Source organism: Peromyscus leucopus, chromosome 18 (assembly GCF_004664715.2).
Source record: "Peromyscus leucopus breed LL Stock chromosome 18, UCI_PerLeu_2.1, whole genome shotgun sequence".
Classification (NCBI taxonomy): Eukaryota; Metazoa; Chordata; class Mammalia; order Rodentia; family Cricetidae; genus Peromyscus; species Peromyscus leucopus.
The window spans coordinates 3,605,067-3,615,698 of NC_051078.1; the positions used below are offsets into that span (position 1 = coordinate 3,605,067).

Consider the following 10,632-nt stretch of genomic DNA (forward strand, 5'->3'; position numbering starts at 1 on the left):
ACTTTCTCTTTGCTCATTTGTTCATTTGAAAACTATCTTCCTAAGTGTGCATTTTGTTTAGAGCTGGGAGAGTGGTGGATAGACCCATGTACCGCCATCATGGAGTCTCTAGTAAAGGAGAATAATAGTCAATAAATAAGGGAACAAGCAAAATATTTAAGCTCTTGCTGCAAACACCGTGAAGTGCTGTGACAGAGTGGTATGGGGACAGGTTTTAGTTGGTGGGCAGCAGTTAGGGAAGGTCCTACACGTTTTTGTGGGTGACTAGGCACTAACGTATTTATTTAAAAAAACATCGAGACAGTGTTTCCTATAGCCTCAACCTTGTGATGTAGCCAAGGATAACCTTTTTCTCCTTCCTTTTGAAAAACCTTTTTATTATTTTTATTGTGTGTAATTATTATGTGTAATATTTATGTGCTTGTCTGTGTGTATGGGCGTACCATGTGTGGATGCAGTGGCCAAGGAAGCCAGAAGAGGGCACCAGATCCCCTGGAGCTGGAGTTAGAGGTGGTTGTGAGCCACCCACATGGGAACTGAACTCGGGTCCACGGGAAGAGCAGTATGCGTTGTTAACTACAGAGCCAACTCTTCAAACCCCCCCCCCCACACACACACACCTTGCATTTCCCGTCTTCCTGCCTCGACCTCCCAAATGCTGGAGCAACAGATGTCCAGAGTGTTTATGGGGTGTTGTGTGTATTAGAAAAGCACTCTACTAACTGAGCTACATCCTCTCACGTAACATTTTTGTTGTTGTTAAAAGACTTCCTATCACCGTCCCCTGTGTAAACGCCTTTCTGTCAGAAGAGAAAGAGTGTCAGTATATGAAGAAGAGCAGGCTGGACATGGTCTTCCCTCTACCCATTGCTCTGTAGCTCACGCTGGCCTGGGACTCCAGAGCCCCTGCATCCCCAGCGCCGGGATTACGGGCGTGCGCCACTGCACCTGGCCCTTTCCAGACATTCGTATTTGTTATTTTGAAAATCAAAAACACCATGGACGCGCGCCTAAAAAGCGAACCTTGATTCTCCAGGTCTCCGAGCTCATTTCCGGTCCCTTTCCTCTCCAGTGTTTGAACAGTCCTGACGCTGCCCCTTTCTCTTTCCGCATTTTCCTCTTCCCACGCGGAGCAGAAACTTGGTGGCATTTGGTCACCCGTGGGAGCGGTGTCATGTCACCAGGGGTGGGGAGAGAGAGAATAAAAAGACACGGATGTTGAAATGGCCCCAGAACCCCGAGTGGAGACCCTGTCTTCTTTAAACTGGTATTTGGGTCCACCTGGTGGCCAAGTGCGTCTTCACACAAACAAGGCCCCTCGGTTTCCCCCTCGTGGCAAGAGCTGGGAAGACGGCCTGGGAATCCCTGGCTCTTAGAAAGAAAGAAGTGCGTTCCCAGTTCCAGGCAGCGTCTCTGCAGACTCGACGCCCTCAGGTTCCGCCTGCCGGTCATGGCAGACTTAGGATAACCCCAAATATGAAAACCCAAGGTGGAGTGGAGCAGGGTAGAAACAGATTGCGTGTTCTCATCTCAAAGAAACGAGTCTTGGAAGGCGGCTCGGTAATAGCCTCCGCTTAGCTCCTCCTTCAAGGCCCTGGCTCTGACCCCAAACACTGCGAAACAGAACTGAAAACAAGACAAAAGATGAGAACACAATAAGGAACGATTTTGATGCGGAGTCCCAGCCTTCCAGGGATGGAGCCTGTGGAGTTACAGATGCTTGTTAGCTGCCGTGTGGGTGGTGGGAACCAGGCTGCAGTCCTCTCCAAGGGCAGCAAGAGCTCGTGAGCACTGAGCCATCTCTACAGCCTTTGTTTTTTATTAATTTAAAGATTCATTTATCATGTATAGTGTTCTGTCTGCATGTGTCCCTGCAGGTCAGAAGAGGGCGCCAGACCTCATCACAGAGGGTTGTGAGCCAGCATGTGGTTGCTGGGAATTGAACTCAGGACCTCTGGAGTGCTCTTAACCACTGAGCCATCTCTCCAGAACTCACTATGTAGCCTAGGTTGGCCTCCAGTCTCCTCTTTAGGATGACCTTGAACTTCTAACCTTCCTGCCTCCACCTCCTGAGCAGGGGCATTGCATGGGTCTTACCACCATACCTGGTGTGTGTGGTACTGGGGATCCCACTGGGGTCTCTGTGCCTGGTAGACCAATATTCTGCCAGCTGAGCTACATCACCAGTCCAGGATTTGTGTTTAGAGAGTGATGTTGGTAGCAGTGAGGAGACAGAGAAGTGATCAGCAGATTACTCTGGTATCTCAGCAAACGGGGGTTGAGCCCCAAGGCAGTAAAACGGGAAAGCTGAGGAAGGGAAGCCCCAGGACTGCTGGGAGTATGGGGTCTGGACTCATTGTCTCCCAGGGTTCTGGCTGGGGTGATAGGACCATCGTGGAGCCTGGGATGTATGTGTATGCCAGGCAGGCATCTGATGAAGGGGGCCAGGGCTTAGCTTCGGGGAGTGAAAGCTCCATAGAGCGCGTGGGGGAGTGGGACTCCAGTGGGGAGCTGACGATGGACTCTGGTGGGTAAGGGGTTGACGGGCAGCGGGCAGGAGGACCCCGGAGAAGAGAGAGGGGGCACTAGTCGGCTGTGGGGCGTGTCCTTCGGGATAATGGGAAGGGCCGGCAAACTCTGTGAGCACCTTCTCTAGAAGACTCGGAGGTCTGGCCTCGAACTCACAGAGATCCGCCTGCCTCTGACTCCCGAGTGCTGGGATTAAAGGCGTGTGCCACCACCGCCCGGCTGAGGTGGTTTCTTATTATTAAAGATATTTATTTATTTATTTGTGTGTGCGTGTGTGTGTGTGTGTGTGTGTGTGTGTGTGTGTGTGTGTGTAGGAGTGTGCATGGGTGCACGCCTGTGTGTTTGCAGAGGGCCAAAAGAGGCATCATGCGCCATGGAAGCAGAGTTAGAGGTGACTACAGGATGCCTGGCTTATTATGTAGGTGCTGGGATCTGGACTCGAGTTACCAGGCTTGGCGGCAAATGCCTTCAGCTCTGGGCTGTCTTGCTGGCCCCCTCGTTACTATTTTCAACGAGGAAACAAGGCGCAGCAGAGATTAAAATCATCGCCTGTCCTGAGGAACAGAAGAAGTAGTGTGCTCCTGGGCCCGGGCCTGTGGACTCTGTAGGGGAACTGGGGGGCGGGGGGCGGTGTACTTCAATAACCAGTGACGAAAAGGCTGGGGACAAGCATTTGTGTAATCGTGTTACTGATGGCCCCCATGCATGAAAGCTAACCACCTGCCTCACCTTCCCCTCCCTTGCGGACAGCACATGCCCTGGGCAGGAAGGGGTAACAGAGGGAGTAGTGCCCCCCACCCAGCGAGGGGTCCGCACCTTAATCCTAAGGATCTGAGACCACGCTAAGTCACACAGCAAGAAGACTTTGCAGAAGGAATTAAGATTGTGAACTTGAAAACAGGGAGATTATCCTGGATTATCCGGAGGCCTGTGTTATCTCACACGAGGCTGTAAAAAGGCGAGCCAAGGAGAGGGCCAGAGGAGGAGGAGGAGAGACTCCAAGCTTGAGCTGGTCTTGAACTCTAGTTTTTAACTTTTTAATATATTTTATTTATTTTAGCTTTAAGATTTAATTGTGTGGCTTTTTTTTTTTTTTTTTTTTTTTTTTTTTTTAAGACAGTCTCTATGTAGCCCAGGCTGCCCTGGCTGGAACTCTCTATGTAGCCCAGGCTGCCCTGGCTGGAACTCTCTATGTAGCCCAGGCTGGTCTCAAACAGGCGTGAGCCATGCTCTTAACCATGGAGCCGTCTCTCCGTCCCTCTCGAACTCTGATTTTGGGGAAGGAGGATGGGCCTCCTCAGCTGCCAGGGACAGCTGAGGAACTGAGGCCTCTGTCCCTCAAGGAAGTGAGTCTTGTCAACCGTCAGAAATAGCAAGAAACCGATTCTCCTCATGTGTCCCAGGAAGGCCAGCTTTGCTGACCCACACCTTGGCTCCAGCCTGGTGAGGCTATGGTTCTCAGTTACTGTGGCAGAAGAAAAGCAGAGGGCTGACCACCGCGCAGCTTAGCTCAGCTGAGAACCCCATGGAAGCCTTGCTTCTTCCCCTAGAATTCACATACCAGAGGAGAGGAGATAGAAGGGGACTGGGCAGTGGGTATCAGGGCCAAGGATGCTAGAAGGGGATAATGGGTACCAGGACCAAGGATGCTAGAAGGGGATAACGGGTACCAGGACCAAGGATGCTAGAAAGGGATAACGGGCACCAGGGCCAAGGATGCTAGAAAGGGATAATGGGTACCAGGGCCAAGGATGCTAGAAAGGGATAATGGGTACCAGGGCCAAGGATGCTAGAAAGGGATAATGGGTACCAGGGCCAAGGATGCTAGAAAGGGATAATGGGTACCAGGGCCAAGGATGCTAGAAAGGGATAATGGGTACCAGGGCCAAGGATGCTAGAAGGAGCAAGTTCTAGTTGTCTGTAGTAAACAGGGTCCCAAATAACCTCACATATTTTATGAATAAATGGAAAACAGGAACTTGAAGGCTTCAAACCAAAGTAAGGTTAAGGGAAGGGAAGCGGGGCTGACCCTGCGGTATCACCCTGCATTCATGTATTGAATCATCACACTGTACCCTCTGCTTATGTACAATACACATAGTTGATCCTCCAGCATCCTACAAATGAGTGAAAGGGCAAACTTCACACACACACACACACACACACACACACACACACACACACATATGCACGCACGCACACATGCACGCATGCACGCACCTGTGCAGACACACACACACACACACACACACACACACACACACACACACACACAAAACTTTTAATACCCTCGGGAGAGTGTGGTAAGCTCACAAGAACACAGCCCGTGGACTGGGGCAGAAACCTTTGTCGAAGGTAAGACCGAGGAAAGCCGTGCCCAGAGGAGACAGGAGAAGTAACAGGAGCCGGCCTAGTTAATGCTCTGTTATCCCCACCATGGCTGTCACACTACCCGGGAGAGCACTTAGCTGGGCTGCACTGGACTAATGCAGTTTTAATGAGATGAATCTCCTTGACTCCCAGACCGTTTCAGATGAGTCTGTGATTGATGGGCTCCTGGAACGAGGCCACACCGAGGAGTGTGACAGTCAGTCTTCATCAGAAAGCTACTGACACCTGGTGACTGGAGGGCCACTCTGAAAAATTAAAGCCACTCAGAGTAGATATCGATTTTTTTTTTTTGCACCAGCGTGTGCAGGGGAAGGAAATAGAAAACACATAAGCTGGGTGGCGGCGGCGCACGCCTTTAATCCCAGCACTTGGGAGGCAGAGCCAGGCGGATCTCTGTGAGTTCGAGGCCAGCCTGGGCTACCAAGTGAGTCCCAGGAAAGGCGCAAAGCTACACAGAGAAACCCTGTCTCGAAAACCAAAAAAAAAAAAAAAAAAAAAAAAAAAAAAGAAAAGAAAAAAGAAAAAGAAAGCACATAATTATTCTTAGTAAATTGACTTTACAAAAAGTTGGCTGTGACAGTTTTGGAGATCACTAACGTTATGAGGGTTTTCTATGGCATCTTTAAGAGGAACGTGCCAGCCGCTTGGGTGGTTCTAGTAGCCACATTAAAAAGTAAAAGAAGCTGGGCGGTGGTGGCGCACGCCTATAATCTCAGCACTCGGGAGGCAGAGCCAGGCGGATCTCTGTAAGTTCGAGGCCAGCCTGGGCTACCAAGTGAGTTCCAGGAAAGGCTCCAAAACTACACAGAGAAACCCTGTCTCGAAAAACCAAAAAAAAAAAAAAAAAAAAAAAGTAAAAGAAAATGCGATGGGCATGGATGGGATAGCACTAGCCTTTAATCCCAGTATTCAAGAGGCAGAGGTGGGCAGATGTCTGTGAGTTCAAGGTTATCCTGGTCTATGTAACAAATTCCAGGACACCCAGGGTGTCTACACGGTGAGACTATCTGAAAAACATTCACTTTTCCCCCTAGATAATGTATAAAGTACTAGGTTTCTTGTGTGTGTGTGTGTGTGTGTGTGTGTGTGTGTGTGTGTGTGTGTGTGTGTGTGTTTAAAAATGCACCATGGCACATGTGAGGACAGCTTGTGGGAGTTGGTCTCCTCATGTGGGTCCCAGGGATTGAACTCAGGTCATCAGGCCTTGTGGCAACCAACTGTCTGAACTCTCTCTGGCTCCCCTAGAGCAGCAGGCTTCTATATGGCTTTTTCATATATCCTTAGTTATGGGGAACCCTCCTCTCTGGCCTCAGTCTTCCTCTCCTCCCCACCTCCATCCCCATTCAAGCCTTTCCTCACCAAGTATTCCCACCGGTACCTTCATACCACACCTGTTTTACTATACCTCCCACGTTTGCCTTTTCTTTTCTCCTTCCCAAGCCTCCCTTCCTGCTTCCTGGCTGCGGCAGGCCTGGCCATGTTTCTTGTTGGCAGGATGTGGACCTTGGGATTTTGCATTAGGACAGCGGTCGAATGCTTTCAGTGGGGCTTGATGGGCCACACCGGCAGGAGCAGGAAGACAGTGGTGCTGAGGCAACATTGATTCTGATGGCCCAGCTCCGGAGGTCTCAGAGGAGAATGTTAGCAAGGGATGAAGAACGGGGCTGCTTTTTGTCCTTGTCCAAAAAGTCTGCCTGAGGCTGAATTGAAGAGTTTTTGGATAAATGGCATGGGCGGAGGAGATTTCAAAACAGTGTGGTGGTTAGTGGCCAGTTTTATGCAGGTCTGTAATGAAAAAGAGCAAGCGGAACGAGGAAAAACACAAAACGTACAGTTTGAGGAGAAAAAGAGCACCAGGAGGTATAATGGAGCTGAGTCCAGTGCTCAAGGAGATAAAGTTTAAAGAAAAGCCCGATCCTAAACGGAGTAAAGGGAGTGGTGACCTCAGGGCAAGACCCTACTCAGCTAAACTTTCAATTTATGAAAAGGAACTAAGGAAGAGTTTAAGATCAGGTTTGGTGGCAGATGCCTTTAGTCCTAGCATTTGGGAGGCAGAGGCTGGCTGATCTCTGAGTTCAAGGCCAGCCTGGTCTACAGAGTGAGTTCTAGGACAGCCAGCTTAGGTAGTGAAGGTAACATCATTGAAAACAGAAAGCTGGTAGAAATGTATTTGAATGAGGGGGCCATGTTCCAGCCCCAAATAAGCAGAGGACTTTGGCATCTTTGGCCGTGTGGTTCTGGCTTTCGGGTCCAGGATAGAAGAAAGAGGTTGTGGAATCTTCCCCTGCAAGTGAGGAAAGCCACTGAGGTCAGGCATGTGTCAGGGGTGTCCCTGCGTAGAGGCCCAGAGAGGCCATTGTGTGAAGCTGGATTTTATTGGCGACTCCAAGATGTTGGAGATGCCAGAGATGTGGGAAACCTGCCCAGGACAGATGCTAGCAGGGAGAGGAACCAGCCCAAGAGAGAGAAGTGTGTTGCAGTCAACAAAGCTGAAAGGAGTTGGAGATCTGAAGAGTGCTTTGACATTAGACCTGGAGATGCAGAGTTTGGCGTTTGTCCAGCTGGTTTTAGGTCTTGTTTTAGTCCAGCATTTCCTCACTATGCTCCTTTTCCTCTGTTGGAATGGTGATGTCTATCCTGTGCCATGATATGTTGGAAGTACGTGATCTGCTTTTCATTTTATTTTATAGGACGTTGCAGTTAAGGGATTGCTTTCAGTCTCAGAAGAGACTTTGAACTTAAGACGTTTAAACAATGTTGAGACCGTGATAGACTATGGGGACCTTTGAAGTTGGACTGAATGCATTTTTGCGTTATGACATGGCTACAGGTCTGTGGGTGCCAGGGAGTGGAATGTGGTGGTTTGAATGAGAACGGCCCCCATAGGGCCTCATATTTGAATGCCTGGTTATTAAAGAGTGGCACAGCGTGACAGAATTAGGAGGTATGTATATGCACACACACACACACACACACACACACACACACACACACACGTATATATGAAGGGTCCAGATCCACTAGATGCAAACTCATGGACACAAGGTGCTTGAGATCCACAGACTCCACCCAAAATTTGGGTGATGCATACATTTTAGGACGTATAGACTAGCATAATGGTTGTAGATGTGTTTCTTTAAGTTAGTATTAAAAATGGTTGAAAAACCTGTGAAAATGGAGCATGGTGGCCTATGCTGGCACTCAGCGCTTGGGAGGCTGAGGCAGGAGGATTTTGAGTTTAAGACAGCCTGACTTACATATGAGACTTTGTCTCAAAATAAAACTAAGCACAAGGCGGGGTGGTGATGGTGCACAACATTGATCCCAGCACTTGGGCGGCAGAGACAGGCGGATCTCTGTCAGTTCAAGGCCAGCCTGGTCTCCAGAGCGAGATCCAGGACAGGCTCCAAAACTACATGGAGAAACCCTGTCTCGAAAAACAACAAACAAACAAACACAAAACTAAGCACAGGCAATCAAAGAGAACAATCACAACAACCGTGAAGGTACAAAACCAGCGTGAACTCAATGGGTGGGCAATGCAGGCATTTCAGTTCCTGCTGGTATGAGTGTAAAATGGTCAAACTCCTACAAGAGAAGAAAATCGGCAAAGTCTAAGAAAATTACACACCATTTACCCTTTAACTCCACAACCTCACTTTTAGGGATTTACCCCAAGAACATTTCTAGAGGGCTTGGGAGTATCGCTCACTTCTGGAACACACGCTTCCTGTGCAGCAGACCTGGTCCCCAACAACAGAGATGAACACATGCCCATGGTAACATGTGGCAAAATCATTTGTGTGTTTGGAGACTATGGAGTTCTTAGCTCCTTTACACTCTGGCCACATGATGACAGGAACTTAGCTGAGGGAAGAGTCCTGTTCATGGTTTCAGTTCATCATGGTGAACATGGCTGAGCATGGCTTGGCAGAGTGTGTAAATGGATGTTTCCTGTCCCGACTGCCTGGTCCCAAATAAACACACAGAGGCTTATATAAATTATAAATGCTTGGCCAATAGCTCAGGCTTATTACTAACTAGATCTTACATTTTAAGTTAACCCATATTCTTTATTTACTCTCTGCTACATGGTGGTACCTTTGTTAGCATGGCACGTTCATATCCTGCCCCCTCTGCATCTGGCTGGCGACTCCTGACTCCACCCTTCTCCTTCCCAGCATTCTTAGTTTGGTCGCCCCATCTATACTTCCTGCCTGGATACTGGCCAATTAAGGTTTTATGAAACTAATTCAAGTGACAAATCTTTACACACTATATGAGAGGATTATCCCACAGCAAGAGTAGGTCTCGGCATGGCATCCGGGAAACAATGTAGGAAAAGGGAAAGACCCGGGCAAGGACCCTCCCCCAGTGACTACTCCTTCCAACTGGGGCCCGCCTCTCACAGCTTCACCACCATCCCATATCTGTTTAGATGGTGTCCATCAGTGGATTAAAACACCAGCTTCTCAGAGACTTTGTGATGGCTCTCTGGGAATGCCCTTGCACACACTCCCACTGGTGTGGGCTTTATTAATCTGGGAGCTGTCTCTCAACTCAGTTGTGCTAACAAGACAGATTAATCATCACACAGAGTGAATTTCTTACATATAATAGAGTACTAGGTAGCTTTTTTTTTTTTTGTTTTTGTTTTTTTTTTTGCTTTTTGAGACAGGGTTTCTCTGGGTAGCTTTGCGCCTTTCCTGGAACTCACTTGGTAGCCCAGGCTGGCCTCGAACTCACAGATATCCGCCTGGCTCTGCCTCCTGAGTGTTGGGATTAAAGGCGTGCGCCACCACCACCGCCCGGCCTAGGTAGCTTTTATAGAGTGATTTTTTATAAAAGCAAAAATCCAAAGAGAGTATATAGTATGCTACCTTTTTGGGTAAAAAATGTTTACTTTTCATAAAAAGATACATTGGACACACACACAACAGTAAGCCGGGTGGTGGTGTCACTCGTGAGGCAGAGGCAGGCGGATCTCTGAGTTCTAGGCCAGCCTGGTCTACAGAGTGAGTTCCAGGACAGCCAGGATGACCCAGAGAAACCATTTCTCTGGGAGAGAGAGAGAGAGAGAGAGAGAGAGAGAGAGAGAGAGAGAGAGAGAGAGAGATATTGGCAACACACCACATTCACAGACTTAGTGAGAACTGCAGAATACAGTGTGCACTGTAGAGCCATATAACATTTAAGACAGAGAAGAAAGAAAAATAAAGTTGATGTAACCTCTGCATTAGTGTGCGAGCAAGTGACCAAAATCCAGATAAATTCCATATTTAAGTATAAAAGAGTTTATTGGATCACTTGACTGGGAGACCAGTAACAAATCTAGGGTTTTGGGGTGTGTGGATCCCTAGGCACAGATTCTGTCATCAGGATTTGGTTGCTTGTCTTTCAGGTTGGTTTCTTGAGCTGGAGACACTCCATTGCTATACGGTCTTTCGCATCTGAGCTATTAGAGTGTCTCTTTCCTAACAGTTTCCACGAGTGTCCCATGGAAGGTTCTCATTGGCCAGGTCTGGGCCACACCCTGGAGTGGGAATTAGGAGGTGTGGCTTTGTTGGAGTAGGTATGGCCTTGTTGCAGGAAGTGTGTCAGTGTGGAGGTGGGCTTTGAGGTCTCATCTATGCTCAAGCCACACCTAGTGTCCTAAATCACTTCCTGTTGCCTGTGCAAGATGTAGAAAGAACTCTCAGCTACCTCTCCAGC

General features: G+C 48.6%; 1 long non-coding RNA gene across 1 annotated transcript in view; it reads right to left on the minus strand.

Annotated features, from left to right (window-relative positions):
- LOC119086185 overlaps window positions 1-1,211 on the minus strand; it is a 15,493-nt gene extending 14,282 nt beyond the window's left edge. The window contains exon 1 of the long non-coding RNA XR_005089408.1: window positions 1,024-1,211. This is a non-coding gene — a long non-coding RNA (uncharacterized LOC119086185). The remainder of the gene's footprint in view (window positions 1-1,023) is intronic.
- Between the last annotated feature and the right edge of the window lie 9,421 nt (window positions 1,212-10,632).